Source organism: Dipteris shenzhenensis, chromosome 13 (assembly GCF_047967505.1).
Source record: "Dipteris shenzhenensis isolate YYH24624 ecotype China chromosome 13, Dip_SZ_1.0, whole genome shotgun sequence".
Classification (NCBI taxonomy): domain Eukaryota; kingdom Viridiplantae; phylum Streptophyta; class Polypodiopsida; order Gleicheniales; family Dipteridaceae; genus Dipteris; species Dipteris shenzhenensis.
In genome coordinates, this window is record NC_141608.1 from 4,693,860 (window position 1) to 4,711,469 (window position 17,610).

The following is a 17,610-nucleotide window of genomic DNA, read 5'->3' on the forward strand; positions in this document are numbered from 1 at the left end:
TGAAAAGACAATCACTTTTCCTTTTTGGAGCATGTCCAAATTCTTCCTAGATTGGAAGTTATAGCTTGTCGAAGTTTGATCGAGAAATGGCTCTTAATGATGAGGCACAGGGATTCCACATGCAAAATTCAAACTGTGCTTGTCAAGGGGCTATATGCTTAGGTGGCACTATGCCACGTGGCAACCTTTAACTAAATCAATTAACCCAAAGTTTTAACAAACCTAACGATGGTCAATTTTTAATCTTGACACATGTCAAACTCCTAACCATAGGCTAACCTAAGGTTACCTAGGCTTTAGAGAAAATGTAGAGAAGATTCCGTCGTCATCACTGCGCCGCTTTGTTTCTTCTCCCACCTTGCTCTCTGACTTTCGGCATTCGTTCGCCATAACCGATGGATCGTTTGATTGCAAGGGGGATTGGGTAGCTCCCTGCTGCAGATTTTTGGAAAGTAGCATCGTAGGCGAAGGGGGCACAATCGCCCCTGACTTTCTCGGTTCAGGTGATCGGAGAGCGGCTTGCAGACACCATCTTCGAACTTAACAAGATCAGGCTCCAAGATGTGTACATCCAAATTCAAAGAGCGATGCCTTGGCTCCTTATCCCAGCATGCAGAAGCAATGCCTAGCTCCATAGATGAGTGAGCGACCCTCGGACTCTCCTGGTCGACTTGCTGTAGACATTATAGTCTTGTGGGATTTTGTCTCCATTGCTAGCAAGGCCGGAGGTTTGCTCTGCTCTTTTAAAATTCAAACATGCTAGGCTACTGTAGCTGCGTAGGTCGATGCAGATAGGAGCTTTCTTGGTTGTGGAATCATTTCCGTGGTAGCTTTGTGGGCAAACGATTTCTCCTCCACTCAGATGCCTTCGGGAGCCTTCATTCCCTGCTTGCCTCAAGGAATTCCCCGAGCGGCGTCGTATGTGCCATCGCTGCTCCAGCCACCACTTAGTTCAAAGCCGTCCCTGCAAATCGGTCAGTGCTGCAGCACCGTGGAAGCGCAAGAAAATCTCATTGCCAAACCCCCTGTTGAGGAAAAATCCAGCACAGCGATGGATGTACTCGACTTTGAGCATGGCGTTTGTATTCCCTTTAGAAAGTACACACCAGAAGGGCTGAACTCTTGGCAGCAGACAACTTTCTCCTAGATTCTTTCTTTATCTCTCAAAGGACTTGAGGGATAGAATTCTATTAGTTCTCGACCTCGCTCACAAAATACGATGGGAGAATAAAAAATCTCTCAACTCTTAATCTAAAACTAGAACTAACCTAGGAGAAAAACATGAGCTCCTAAGGCATGCCTACAATTGATCTAGGAGGCTAGACCTAAGCTCTGATACCATGAGAAAGTGTGGATCGTGCTCTCCTAGTGTGGCATGGAATTAGCAAAATATCAAGGGGGATCAAACCATATAAGAAACTCCATGAGAGAGACATACGATAGGCAATACTCAATCTATTCCAATGTGTTATTCTCAACCATACATGATAGGCCTCTTATATAGAGAGTGCCCTTTGAATAGTCAACACATGTGTGATCCTCTCATCCACATCTCTCCTTGTGGATATCCTCAATCCACATCTCCACATCTTGTAGTCCACATCCTAGGGTGGCTACTTTAATTCTTTCATATACCATACCTTAGCCCTTTAATCTATGTGCTCATGGCACCATATCTCTCAACACTATGAACTTGTAGTTGAGACATAGTATTATGGACATCTAAATGTGAAGTACTATCCATTGCATTTTGAATGACACCTACACTAGTCAACTTAATTATCTCCACTATACAGAGAAAACTCTTAGCATAGCCCTTAAAGTTGCCAATTGCTAAAACTACTCCGAAGCAAGATAACATCTCTACTTTTTCCCCCTCAAAATAAGTTTTCTTGATATCTTGAAAGTATGTCTTTGGAACAATTTTGTCTTGGTCCCAGAGTGTTCTGTGTGCTTGCATATCAAATATGTCACATTGTAAGATATCTCCCAACGTTTCAAAGTCTCCATGTGGATATTTTAAATGTACTTCAAGATTTACAACGTTGGTGATTATCACTACACATCTTCTCTCACCACAACATTGGAAATGACACACATTCATAGGATCAAGACTATGAATTCATCCAAAAGCCACCACTTCATTCTTCTTATATAACACCACATCCATACCCTCTGTTAGGGCGAATACCTGTTTTATGTACAAAAATAGATTAGCAACTCAAAATGAACATAATAAATAATCATTGAGCTTATTATTACTTAATAAGTTCTATATCAAAACTAGCAGAGAAGGCATTAAACCTAAACCCTACATCCTAAACTTTAAATAATTAATACCAAAACATCTTAACCACTGTAAATCCTAAACTTTAAACATTTAATTCCTAAACCCTAAACCCTAAATCCTAAACTCCTAAACAATAGGGTTTCGTGTTTATGATTATGTTTTTAGGGTTTAGGGTTTAGGATTTAGGGTTTAAAATCTAGGGTTTAGGGTTTAGGATTTAGCATTTAGGGTTTATGATTATTGTTTTAGGGTTTAGGATTTAGGATTTAGGTTTTAGGGTTTAGTATATAAGATCATGAGCTTAGAGTCTAGAATCTAAGGTTTAGAATTGAAAATTAGGTTTTAGAATTTAAGTTATAGGGGTTAGGGTTTAAGGTTTAGGGATTATAACTGTTATATAAGTTTAAGAGCTTAGATTGTATAACCTAAGATTTAGGAAACTTTAGAATTTAAGATTTAGGGTGTAAGATTTAAGATATACAGACTATATAAAATATGCATTCTAAAGTATTTAGTTTAGATATATATAGACTATATGTTATATGCTTTCCAAAGTGTTTTGTTTATAGGTACGATCCATTGCAAAGGCTTTACTTTAAGTAAGTATAAGTCTACCTAGTCAAAGTATCCTACTCATTAGGGACAAGCACATAGGCTAAAAGCACATCGATTCATATTTTCTTACATTCATGCTGCATGGTGTATCAGAAGGTACGATCCTTTGCAAAGGCTTTACTTAAGTAGTTATAAGTCTACCTAGTCAAAGTATCCTACTGATTAGGGACAAGTACATAGGCTAAAAGCACACTGATTCATATTTTCTTACATTCATGCTACATGGTGTATCAGAAGAAATGAAAAAGTATGTGATAAGAAATATTCAGAAGAAATATGTATTCCATATCATGGATACCATGGATATCTGGTGGTTGCTAAAGTAAAAAAATGATATGGATGCAATGATACTGTAGTCTTCTAGATTCTATGGTTTTAAATACCTACCTTACAAATACATTATCTAATTTTTCATTCTTCGACTAACTAACAAGTATTATACACATGGAATAAAAGCATACATGCTAAAAGTAAGTGTGTAAAATTTAATATTTTCTTATTTTTTAAATTAATTCAATTCTTTTATTGACTACTTTTTAAAATTGAAAGGTTATTAGTATATAATCTACATAATTTTAAATGTTATTAATGTATAATATTAATTATTTATATATTTATTTAAATTTATATAATAATTAATTTATATTTATATTAGTTTTTAAGTTAATAATGTATAGAATAGCAATATATTCACTAATTTTTCATTGTTTTAAGAGTAAGTATTATATAAAGCACATATGCTAGAAGACCTCCCTTTCAAGTTATATTTTTTTAATTAATGTATTTATATAATAATTATATAATATTTATATTAATTTATAGATTAATAATATATATTTTTAGCAAAATTATATTTTAACATTAGTTAATAAAATTTTATTATATTATGGAGTAAAAATATTATAAATGGATTTCTTATATTAATAAAGTGTCATGAGAAGAGTTTTTTGGAAAGATTTATGATTAAATTTTGTTTTGAAGTTGTTGCGTACGCAATAGGTAGGGACATTTGAGTGGTTTTGAGGTTGAGAGAGAAATTTGTAATAAAGTGTCGTGAGAAGAGTTTTTTGGAGAGATTTATGATTAATTTTTGTTTTGAAGTTGTTGCATACGCAATAGGTAGGGAGGTTTGAGTGGTTTTGAGGTTGAGAGAGAAATGTGTAATAGATTGTTTTTTTTTTAAAGGAGTTTTTTGGAGAGATTTATGATTAAATTTTGTTTTGAAGTTGTTGCGTACGCAATAGCTAGGGAGGTTTGAGTAGTTTTGAGGTTGAGACAGAAATTTGTAATAGATTGTTTTTTTTTATTGATGTGTTTTTTGGAGAGATTTATGATTAAATTTTGTTTTGAAGTTGTTGCATACACAATAGGTAGGGTTTGAGTGGTGTTGAGGTTGAGAGAGAAATTTGTAATAGATTGCTTTTTTTTTTTTGAGGAGTTTTTTGGAGAGATTTATGATTAAATTTTACTTTGAAGTTGTTGCGTACGCAATAGGTAGGGAGGTTTGAGTGGTTTTGAGGTTGAGAGAGAAATTTGTAATAGAATAGGTTAGGAGAGAAATTTCTGAAAATAGGTTGTAAGAGTTTGAGGTATAGAGGAAAATTTGTGGAAAAAAAGATTTAATGCAAAAATGGTTTTTTAAGTTGTTGTGTACACACAAGTTTTTGAGAAAAGGATCGGATTTGAAAAAAAATCAAATTTATAAAAACTTGATTCTTAGAAGTTCTTGCGTATGCAATAGGTTAGAAATGATCTCTTGCAACATTTTGAAAATTTTTGAGAATCCTGCAACAGGTTGATGAGAGGAGAGAAGCGTGGAGTGTAAACGAATGATCTTTGAATGAAAGAGAGAATGAAGAATGTTCTACTTATAGTGAACCTAAAAGAACTAAAAAAACTTTAAAAACTAAAAAAAGCTGACTTGACCTAAAAGCTACCCATTTCTTATAAAACTCTACTTCTCCTCATTCTCTCTCACAACTTTCCTGGAGCTCCACCACCTCTCCACCCAGGTACTCCCTCCCTCCCTCTCGAGTCCCTTCCTCTCGTCCCTCCCCTCCTGCTTCCCATCCCCTCTTGTCTCGCTTCCTCTCTCCCCTCCCTTTCCCCTCTCCTCCCTCCCCTCCCTTGCCCTCCCCTCCCCCTCCCTTCCCCTCTCCTCCCCCTTCTTCTCCTGCTTCCTCTCTCCCCCTCCCTCCCCCTCTCCTCTCGCTTCTCCCCTCCCTCCTCTGGCTTCCTCTCCTCCCCTCCCTTCCCCTCTCCTCCCCCTTCCCCTCTCCTCCCTTCCCCCTTCCCCTCTTCCCTGCCTTCCCTTCCGCTCCCCCTCCATTCCCCTCCTCCCCTCCCTGCTGGCCCTTCCCCCTCCCTTCCTCTCCCTCCGTCTCCCCGCAGGCCCCTCCCTCCCTGCCGTCCATCGCTTCCCCCCCCTCCCCACGGCCCCTCGCTCCCCTTCCCCACCGTCCCTCCCGGAAGGGGAGGGGAAGGGGTAGGGGCAGGGTGGGGGCAGGGGGAGGGGAGGGGAGGGGCAGGGGAAGGGGAGGGGCAGGGGAGGGAGCGGGCATGGGGCAGGGGGGCGACGGCGAGGGGAGGGGGAGGGGGAGGGGGCGGGGCGATCGAGGGGAGGGGGAGGGGGGGGCCCCCTGTTGCATGCGCAACAGGTGGGGGGGGATCCCCCCCCCCACCTGGGGGGGCCCCCCTCCACCTCCCGCCCCACCCCCTCCCGCTCCCCACGCCCTCCCCCTCCCCCCGCCCCTTTCCCTCTTTCTCCCCCACGCCGCTCCCCTGTGCCCCTCGCCCTCCCCTGTTGCGGGGCGGGGGAGGGGGTGGGGCGGGGAGGGAGAGGGGGACGGGCCCCCCCCTGTTGTGTGCGCAATAGGTGGGGCGGATCCCCCCCCACCTATTGCGCACACAATAGGGGGGAGGGAGGAGAGGGCGAGGGGCGCAGGGGAGGGGGAGGGGGAGGGGAGCCGACGGGGAGGGGGGGGAGGGGGCGGGGGGGGAGGGGGAGGGGAGGCAGGGAGGGGCCCCCCCTGTTGCGTGCAGGGAGGGGGGAGGGGGGAGGGCGAGGGGTGCAGGGAGGTGGAAGGGAGGGCGGCGTGGGGAGGGGGGGGCAAGGGCACAGGGGAGGGGGAGGGAAAGGGGCGGGGGAGGGGGAGCAGCTGGGGTGGGGAGGGGGCACACGCAACAGGAGTGAGGGGGGCCGAGGAAGGTGAGGGGAGGGCGAAGGCAGGAGGGGGAAGGGAGGGGAGGGGGGTTAAGGGGGAAATTCCCTCCCACCCACTTGTTGCGCATGCAACAGGGGGGAGGGGAGGCACAAGAGTGGGATGGGTGCAAGGAAGGGGTGGGTGCGAGGGAGGGGAGGTGGGCAGGGGAGGTTGGGGGGGTTGGGAAGGGGAGGGGCAGGGGAAGGGGCGGGGACGAGGGAGGGGAGGGGGGTTAACCCCCCACTTGTTGCGCACGCAACAGGGGGAAGGGGGGCGGGGGAGGGGAGGGGAAGGGGAACGGTGCGGGGAAGGGACAAGGGTGAGGAGGCGGAGGTGGATGAAAAAAATTAATTTATTTATTTTTAAAAATAAAAAAGTTAAAATAAATAAAACTTTAAAAAGAATTAAAATTTTAAATATAAAAATAAACTAATTAATTAAAGTAAAATAATTAAAAAAGAAAAAAAATAAATTTATTTTATTTTAAAAATTAAAAATAAATAAAACTTAAAATAATATTTAATTAGAAATTTATTTAATATTTTGAGTTTGAAAATCATTGTATTCTCATTTTTTATTTTTTATTGTTTTTTAGAAAACTATGGCTTCCAGTTTTAGTTCCAAGGTGTCTTTCAAATACCTTGAACATGCTTGGTATTTTATGGAGTGCAAATCAAAGTATTTTTTGGTGATCACTGCAGAGAATGTATCAAGCATGAAATATTCTACAGAGGTAGTAAGAAATGATGGCATGGTCTCAAACATTAACATTAAAGAAAACAATTTGATAGAAGTTGTGTGCAAAGGAAAGAATGACGAGGTGGTTTACAAGTTACGAGTTACTCACAAGCATTTCTTGAAGCCCTTACCACATTCAATTGAGGGATCCCAAGAATTACTTAGTGCCTTAGAAGCATTGAAGAAAATGTGGGATGCATTTCCAAGTGGTGGTGTTGTACCTTCAGCAGCAATAAGTGCAGCAGTAAGTACGCCATCTATAACATATAACCCTCAAGTACCGCCAATATATGTGGAGATAACTACGGTAACTCTGGCAAGAGTAACTACAGTATCTCCAACTATACCTACACCATTGATTGCTGCAACTACAGGAACAAGAAGGAGTGATCGTGGAGCAGATTCAAGTTCTATAGCTATTCCCAGAAAGAGAGAAAAAATAACTCCTACTCCACGTGCAGATCATTCAAGCACAGGCTATTTAAAACCAAGCAAAAAATTGGATAGCGATGAAGAGGAGGATCCGCAAGAAGAAGATACAAGTCTCAAAGACTTTTCTATAAGTGTGGCAGGACTTACATCCTCCAGAGGATGAGGGATACATTTGGGGATTTTCACAATTCAGTGTGGCCACAATGCTTATTGATCGAGCTTCGTTGTTCACAAATCAAAGAAAGCTAGATAAGACATTTGCACGCAAATTGTATGAAGATACGAGGAAAACAAGAACTCCAGTTGCCACTAATATCACTCTTCATCCTATGGCATTTAAGAGACTTCAAGAAGATGATCCTACATTGCCTAATGTCACATTTCAAAAGCGTGTGCACTTTCTTGATGCTTTTGAGAACTTTAGAAGGAGTGACTTTGTTCGTGGAGAGGCTTTGTACCAAAGTCGATATGGGACTGACATCGAGAAGAGATACATGCTGGCAAAGAATAGATTCTTGGAAAGATGCAGGTTTGAGCCCATTGATGGGCAACACTTTTGTGAAGCTTGCAGGATTGCCCTTGATGAGGGAAGAAAAGGAAACTTGCCATAGATTGAGTGGATGGAAAAGTTTTAATGGGTCATTTGTCATATATGCATATTTAACGATGAATCAAAGTACATTCTAGAATTAGAAAGGCTGAATTCTGCTCCATTTAGGTTGAAAAAAAGTTTTTCTCTTTCTGAGATCTTGATAAAGGCAAGGGAGTTATGGATGGGCTATGGAAAGCCACAAACAGTGAAGAGTAGGAGACCTACATCTGAGTACATGGCAAAGAGGACTCGGTTCTATAGATGCTTGAAAGGTGTTGTAAGCAATACGCAAGGCATACCAAGTAATAAGGTTGAGGCAAAGGATTTGAACACTACCATTGCAAGATACAGGGATGTTACTTGCATTGTCTTCCACAAGGACTCAGTGTTTTAGAGCATTGTGGATGTTTTCCAAGCATGTGAAATAGGGAAGATATCCTTTGAGGCACCAGAGCACATTGCAACTCAGAGGAAAGAAATAAAGAAACCGATGTCTATTGTTTGGTGGAGAGCATTAAGGTTTATTCCAGATGCAATAACAGAAGGAGTATGCAAGAAGATCCTAAGTGGTGATTGCTTCTTTGGAAAGAAGAGCAACCATAGCAACTTAGATGAAGTGGTCACCCGAATGTTTCAAAGTGAGGCTGCTCTCTCGGCACTATTATTTTTATTGAAATCTGATGATGAGTTAGCTGGCAAGTCAATTGATGTGGATAAGAAGAAAGCACTTAGCCTAGGTCAACTCCTTGATAAGACATGGGCTAGAAAGTGGTTGGCTTCAATGGATGCAGATGCCACACCAACAAAGGACCTAAGAGCTAAAATGCCAAAGGTTGTTGAGACAGAATATATAGACATCAAGAAAAAGGCCTTGCAGTCCACTACCCAAGGTAGAGCAATTGGTGGTTTAGATGATGGTTCTCCATTCAGCTTCTCCTATGATATCCTGCTATCAGAGAATGATACAAAATTTGCACACATCAATGGCATTAATACAGAGCATTTCATAACAATGAGCGGTCATGCTTGGGAGAAGCCATGCATATTTTTCATAGATGAATTGCAAGACCTTGCAGTGTCACGGATAGTTGAACTTGTGTGGTTTATCGTAGAAGGTCCTATGGCAGATAAGAAAAGATCAACGTTGGTCCTGTTCATGACACAATCACAAAGGGATGCCTTGTATGCGAGTTTGACATCTGCATTTGGGTATTTACTTTCAAAAGTATACCATGGTATAGTGCTACATAATCATATGACTGTCTTGGAAGGCACTGCCATTCAAGTCTTATAGCCTTTCTTGATGTGCTTCTTATCCAGGGGTGGTGGCAATCTAATCCAAATTCTTTTAAGGACTCTCAAGCTTCATTACTTTGAGGACAATAAGGTTAAGCTTGATGCAGCAATGGCAGATTACAAAAAGCCGATGGATCCTGATGTGATACTAGAGATGACAAAGAATTTACTGAATGATGGGTGGGAAGTAGCATTGTATTGAATGGGTTTTGCTGCTGAGAAATTGCTATGCCAAGGTAGAAATGTAAATGTCATTGATACCCCCCATCGAATTGAGTTCTTTGACACATATTACAGTTGCACTACCTTCTTTGAAGAGGAAAATGTCAAAGAAGAGGGTAATGAGTCTGAGGGTGATGATTCTAGCTCAGGTGATGATGAAAATGAAAGCACTGCATCCGATGACTTACGACAAGAAGAAATCTGCACAAAGACTAAGGGTGATCAATTGTCAACTAGAGTCAAGGAGGTTCCACTCATCATACGGGAAGGCTCGCGGTAGCAAGAAGTTACAGTAGTATAGCACGTCACAGGAAAAGGTAAGGCTAAAGAGGTGGAAGCACTTCCCTTGAAATTAAAAGTGAGGAAGGTACCCCTGATCTTGGGTGAGGGACAGAAAAGTGGATCAACCAAGGAAGCCTTACTCAAAGAAGGTATGGACGAGGCAAAGCATGACTAGGAGGAGTTACCAGGAGTCATAGATGGTTCTTCAACGGTCATGACCTTACAGATTCCAGAGCAGCCTACTAGTCAGGAACCTAGTAGCCAGGTCCCTACTCACCAAGAACTTGGTCATGAGACTCTAGAGCAGCCTACTAGTCAGGTGCTTGGAATTGAAGAGCAAACTACTGAGGACCTTGCTACTAAGACTCCAGTCTTAGAGCAGCCTATTAGTCAGGACCCTGGTAGTGAAGGGCTTGGCATTGAGGACATTGGTACTGAGTAACATGATGGCTGAAGGCTTTGTAATCACAAGTTTTGAACTTCTATGTAAAGAAAATATCTAATAAAAAGTTTACTACTTTTTTGATTTCTTTACTCTCATTATTGTGTATAAAGATTGTTTATGAGGGCCACTTTATACTTAATGGTGTATTTTAAACTTTATGTCAAATGTATTTTTATAGTTAAGGGTGTTTTTTAATACCAAGTGTGATGTATATGTACACCACTTACACATAAAAGGATTTATCTACACTACCTTTCTTAGGGCTTTATGTACACCACCTTTCTAAAAGAAATGGTCATAGAGGTGTGTCCACACCACTTATACATAAAGGTGTTTATTTACACCACCTTTCTAAGAGAATTGGTCATCTATTATTGGTCATCTATTGATGTTCTTAGGTGATAGTAGCTCAATTCACAAGAAGTTATGAATATGTTTATGTAGACCACTTTGTAAGAGATTTTTGTGAAGTTATGAAGATGTTTATGTAAACCACCTTTGTAAGAGATTTGGTTATACATTGATGTTCTTAGTACTTAATCATCAAATCTTTTGTTTTGAGTTGGCAAATCTAGTTCAAAAAACAACATTACTAGTATATTGAAAATTTTTGGACTATTTTTTAGTCCATTTCTCAAATTGGACTTTACACAAGTCCAAAAATTTTGAATACTGTGTTACATGCGATTTCTACATCGAACTCATACATGCGAGCTCTACATACAAGTCCTACATGCAACTCCTACATGCGAGTTCTACATGTGAGTTCTACATGCAAGTCATACATGCAACTCCTACAGGCGAGTTCTACATGATGCGAGTTCTACATGCAAGTCCTACATGCAACTCTTACGTGCGAGTTCTACATGCAACTCCTACATGCAACTTGCAACTCCTATATGCAACTTCTATATGCAAGTTCTACATGTAGAAAGAGAATGTCTTACAATTCCTACATGCAGAGAGAGAAGCTCTCCAACTTGTATAAATACCCCATAATGGAATGAAGCCCACACTCTTTGGGACATTGTGTTGGGTCTACTTTGGTATTCCAAGCAACTGTCTCAAGTGTTCATGCTTCGTTGCACTCCACGTCCAAAAGCATGTCCTAACCTTGCAACTCCTCCTCCCCTCTCCTCCAACCTTGCAACCCATCCCGTCCCTCTCCTCCTTCCTTCTCCTCCTTCTCCTCCCTCCTCCTCCCTCCTCCTCCCTCCTCTTGCTCCTCCTCCTCCCTTCTCTTCCTCCTCCTCCTCCTCCCTCCTCTCTCTTCTTTCCCTCATGCTCTGACACCTTCTTCCTCTCCCACTCCTATGCTGCCCCTAAACCCTTAGTTCCTCAACCCTTAACCTCCATGTTCATTGAGGGAGATGAGTTCTCCACCAAGAGTTCTACCGTGAACCTTGGATCCTCCTTCTAATCTTAGAACCTCTCTCTAAACCTTGGAACTTCTTTCTAAACTTGCAACCTCCTTCTAAGCCTGGAACCTCCTTCTAAACCTTGGAACCTCCTTCTAACCCTTAAACTCCTCCTAAACCCAACAACCCCCAATGAAGGTGAAAGCCTTCATTACCTCAACCATGATGATACACGTTCCTTTTACACATGCATGCACTATGTTTGCTTACCACACTTAAGTCTATTTCTCTCAGTAGAATATGACTCGAGGTCCTAAGCTACACGTATACTACAAATGACAACCCTGATATATCTGAAGGTGACAAAAAGCCTTGGAACCATGCATACTAAGATTACCCTGCTCTTCCTGCAGAAGCCATGGGAAAGAGCCAACATTTGGCATCGCTGTTGAGGAGACTAGCATCTCAAGAAATGAGTAAACATATGTGGGTATGTGTAAAAGACAAACTACTACAAATTTTCATGTACATACCCCTTCCTCCATTCCCCCCCCCTTGCTCCACCACCACCCCCTCCACCATTCCTCCCTCCACCACCACCCCTGCCCCTCCTCGATCTCCCCCTCCACCACCACCCCCTCCCCCCCCCTCCTCCATCTCCACCACCAACCCCCCCCTCCTCCATCTCCCCCTCTACCACCACCCTCTCCACCACCACCCCCTTCCCCCCCTCCTCTCTCTCTTGTCTTTTCTTTCACCACTTTCTCTCTCTCTCTCTCTCTCTCTCTCTCTCTCTCTCTCTCTCTCTCTCTCTCTCTCTCTCTCTCTCTCTCTCTCTCTCTCTCTCTTCTCTCTCTCTCCCCCCCTCTCCCCCTCCCTCTTTTCTCCCGCCCCCCCTCTCTCTCTCTCTCTCTCTCTCTCTCTCTCTCTCTCTCTCTCTCTCTCTCTCTGGGCTCTCCTTACCTATTAGCAAGGGCTTAAGCCCTTGCTGCTTACGGCAGTGGTTCCTATCAGCAAGGTGGCACCTGTATGCAGCGCTCGTTCGTCCTCCCCTCGCTAACGTGCCCCCTCTACCCCCACGACCCGCCTCCCCTATGCACCCTCGCCTCCGCACCTCATCTCCACACCCTCCTCCCCGCTTGCCTTGCCTCCATCGCCTCCTCCACCCTCCCCTCCTCTCCACACTACTTCCCCTCGACTTCGGAAACCCCCCCTCTTTGACGCGCTACCCCCTCTCGTCGGCTGCAGCGAAATGCCCCCCCAAATTTTTTTAAAATTAATTATTAATTATTAATTAAAAAAACTAGCCTAACCCTATATCTAACACTAGTTAGGTTTAAGCTAGGCTAGTCTAGTTTAACTTATAGATTTTACTTAAGTTAGTTAGGTTAGCTCTATGTTAGTTACTAACAGCTAGGTTAGCTTAACTAACCTTCAGTTAGTAAACTAACTCTAGTTAGTGAAATAGGTTAGGTAAGTCAAACTAACTACCCAGTTATAGTAACTAAGGGGGTTATAGGCTACTTAGACTAATTGGAATTAAATTAGTTCAAACCCCTTAGTTGGACTTAAAGTCCATTCACACCAACCTTAAGACCAAGGCCCCCTCCCCCCCCCCCCAAAAGCCCAATTTCACCCCTAATTCAACACTTCATATCGTGCCTGTTTGGGACCCAAACTAGAACCAAAATTTCACACACAAAAACACAACACTACAGGGCATTTTTCTAGCCCATTGCACACCATTTTGACACCCCTAGCACTCCTCATTCACGCCCCCGTGTGGGCCTTGTTTCGCGCTAATTCGCTTGTATCTTTATGCCGTGACCTCCGATTGATGATCCATCTACACCGGCACATTTTCCTACCCACGTGGAACAATCTTATACACATTATTAACATGATGGTCCCTACAAAACTAACACCACTCTAACCGTCCAAACAAAACTACCTCAACACCTGCACTTGCGACAAAGTCACCCTTTGCAACTCTCGCCCGATTTGCATCAACTACGCTCCAACCAATGCCTCCGACTCCATAATGATGGCAAATCTAGTGCATGAGATAAGCACTCTAAAAAGGGAAAATCCAAGTCCACTGCCGAAACATCAAATGAAGATTGCCTAGAGGCCATGGCCATTTAGCTGAAAGAAGAGATGATGCAGACCATGGAATAAAATCTTCACTTGTCTCAGCCACCAACTCAGACATATCCACAACGAGAAAATGTCTGGTGTCCACACTGCATGGCCAATCATACAACAAATGAGTGCCGGGTCCTAAGAGGCAGGATACTGCACAAGCAAATCCACCGCCAATGTTGTAGTGCCATATCTGCATCGTCGGTGGCCATGATGAAAACAGTTGCATCTTCAACATGTGCAACAACCCGCCTCGACCTTAACAATACCAAGCGGCACCCATGCCAATCTACAGGCAACTGGCACTTGCACAAGCACCCCTAGTTCCACAGCTAAATCTTGTTCCTGTTCGGACACAAGTCCCACAACTACTCAGAAATCCAAATCCACGACCATATCCAAGAGCACCAAATCCAGCTCCTCAGGCAGTTCCAATACATTAATTACAAGCCGAGGAAGTAGACTCACCATTTGAGTATGAAGTAGAGAACCCACTGTACTATGTAGAAGGTGCAAAGGGTCTTATACCAGTTTATGCAAATTAAGTACATCCCAACACATATCGAGCACCAATCAAGTGCTACGGTTGTGGAGAAAATCATGGGATCGTAGACTGGCCTCATCGTGGTAGCCTCACTGCTTTCCAACCACTCTGCAGAGATTGTGGCATAGGACATGCCTATATGGATTATCCCATGAAAAATAAAGTCCCACAACAAACAGAGGTTAAGCCTGATGTCCCAATCAGCATCATTGGGGTGGACCATCAAAGTCTGGGTCCCCGGCAAGTGTAATATCACAACTTGTGAATGTAATTACATGCTGATAGAAAAAGGCCACCAAGGATCCTAATATTCCAATCCAACCAAAGCAACTTCTTAAAAGAAAGCACAAGTTCCTCCACCTCTACCAAGCAATGAGCAACTGAGCTCGTCCACATCAATTCCCGAGCCTCAAATAAAAGAAGCTCCATACCCAAATGCAGAAGTGGAGAAGGCTCATTTTCAGGCACTTCAATAATGGGTACAAAAGGAACAAGCTCAATTTGAGGCTGAGAAACAAGCTCAAGACCCAATCCATAACTTGGCTTCACAAAGTAATGATATTGTACTTGAACCTCTGTTCCAACAACAGACTCCACAACATAATGTACCGCCACGTCAACTTGAAGGAGCTGCACTCTCTAGCATCCTGAGTTGCCCTGTGTCAATTCCCATCAGAATTCTCCTATGGAATCGTCCTAATCTCTGGGAGAGTTTCAAAGGATGGATTGAACTCACAAATCCCTCTCCACCTATGAACGGCATCGAACATATCCCTATGTGGATGGTTGAGAGAGATGACATCCGTAACATTACTGTGCCTTTAATCCAAAAGGCATATAATGAAGTCCAAGCCATAGTGGATGGTGGAGCAAGTGTAATGTCCTATCAAAGGAGCTCTACAAAGAATGGGGTCTCCCACCAATGCAGAAGGCTAATTTGAACATACACGTTGCTGATGATTCACGGGCTAAACCCTAGGGAATAGTAAATGGCGTGTCCACAAAGGTCATAGGAGTCCGCTTTTCCCTTCAATTTACAATCTTGGATCTCCCCAAAGAATCCTATCAAATATTACTGGGACGTCCTTTGTTACAGGAAGCATCAGTCCTCTATGACTAGGGAACTGATAGATTGACAATCTAGAATCACGACACTACAGTCAGGGTGAATGTGGGAACAGGAGCTATAAAACCAATTGTGCCTAGAGTGTTGGATGACACATCTTCAATGACAATCTCAAGCAAATCAGCTCCCGTGCAACAACATCTGATAGTGGGCAATTCACAAATCAATGTTAATAACTGGATACAAACATTGGCAACCATTGGCAACCACCATTCATTAGACCCCATCTTCTCACAGATAGATGCTAAGGTGCTACAGTTAGATCCTACACTCACACATGAAGAACCAATCAATCTAGAGATGCCATTCTTTATGGCTAGCCTCGAGTGGGATAATGAACTTGAAGAAGATACCCATATCAATGGTGACTCAGATTCTACTTGGGACCTTGAAACTGAGGCTAAGAATGCTGAAACTAAAGGTCAAATCTTTGATAATGACTTAGCGATTCTGCATGCCCTTATGGCAGTTGAGCTTCCAAAAATTGAACATCCAAAGCTGAATAACAACAAAAGATCCTGGAAATCAATCAATCTAGAGATGCCATTCTTTATGGCTAGCTTCGAGTGGGATAATGAACTTGAAGAAGATACCCATATCAATGGTGACTCAGATTCTACTTGGGACCTTGAAACTGAGGCTAAGAATGCTGAAACTAAAGGTACTTCACCAGTTGACAACTCAATGATGCAGAGATCAACTATTCTACCACAAAAAGAGCAGCCCTAGCAATGGTGTATAGTGTTAAGAAATTTCGGCACTATCTACAAGCAAATGATTTTGTCTTCTACACCGACCATCAAGCATTGCTTTATCTTGTGAACCGTCTGTGTACAATAGGAAGAATAACTAGATGGCTCCTCTTGCTTCAAGAATTAAACTTGAAAATAGTGGTCCGCAAAGGTGCCCAACACTACATTGCCAATCTCATGTCTGGTGTCAAGTTAGGAGAAGAGGCCATTGGAGTAGAAGACGACTTACCAGATGCCACACTATTTCAAATAGATACTGTTCTAGAGTGGTGTGGAGATATGATTGGGTACTTAATGGCAGGAAGACCACCCCCTGAAATGAAAACAGTAGATGCCAGAAAACTAATTCTAAAGGCTGCACCCTATCAATTCATTGCAAGAAAACTGTACAAGATGGGCAAAGACCAGGTATTAAGAAGATGTGTAATGCCTCATGAGATCATACCAATCCTGAGTGATGTCCATGAAGGCATTGTAGGAGGACACTTCCAAGGGGAAGCCACAGCAAGAAAAGTTCTCCTCGTAGGCTACTGGTGGCCAACACTATGGGCAGATGCCTATCAATATGTAAAAGGCTGTATGTATGACAATAGACTACTAAACCACAACAAAAAGACTTCAATCCCCTAACAACAGTTGTTGCACAAAAAACATTTGAAAAATGGGGGATTGACTATATGGGTCCCATCCATCCAACAATAAAAGGACACAGGCATGCTACATCATTGTGGCCACTGATTACTTTACAAAATAAGCTGAAGCTAAAGCAATCAAAAAAGGCAAATGCCTGAAGCACATCAAGATTCTTATACAAGAATGTGATCACCCGATTCAGATGCCCTATTGAAATTGTGTTGGATAGAGGCACACATTTTGTCAATGAGGTAATCCAAGAACTCTTGTCTAGCTTTATGGTAATCCATAGAAAAAGCAATACCCTACTACCCCCAAGGGAGTGGATAGGCCGAATCCACCAACAAAATATTATGCATTATCCTTACCAAGGTAGTAGAACCACAACGTTTTGATTGGGCAGAGAAACTGAATGCAGCCTTATGGGCATATAGAACCACACTCAAGGTTGGTACAAGGAACACACCTTTTCAATTGGTGTATGGCCTTGAAGTTGTGGCCCGACTAGAATTTGTAATATCAAGGCTACGCATAGCATTATAAGAATGCATGGGAGAGCATGAATCCTTGAAAGAAATACTGTATCAAATGGAGAAGCATATAGAGATAGGACTAGTCACCTACCATGCCATGACAATAGAAAAACGCAGAAGAAAGGCGTGGTTTGACAGAAATCTTAAAGCTAAAGACATCAAGGAAGGTGACTTGGTCCTGTTATACAATGCCAAAGTACACAAGGGGAAATTGAAGTATCTAGGCCAAGGACCCTGTCGAGTAAGAAAGATGAATTCCATCAGAGCTATGCTACTACAAACATTGGATGGAGTGCAATTCAACATAACAATAAACGGGAGCCGATTGAAGCGCTACTACTTCAACACGCAAGCCATCCCTGACAAAAATGAAGGTTTGAGAAACCAAGTGTTCCTTAGGATTAGAT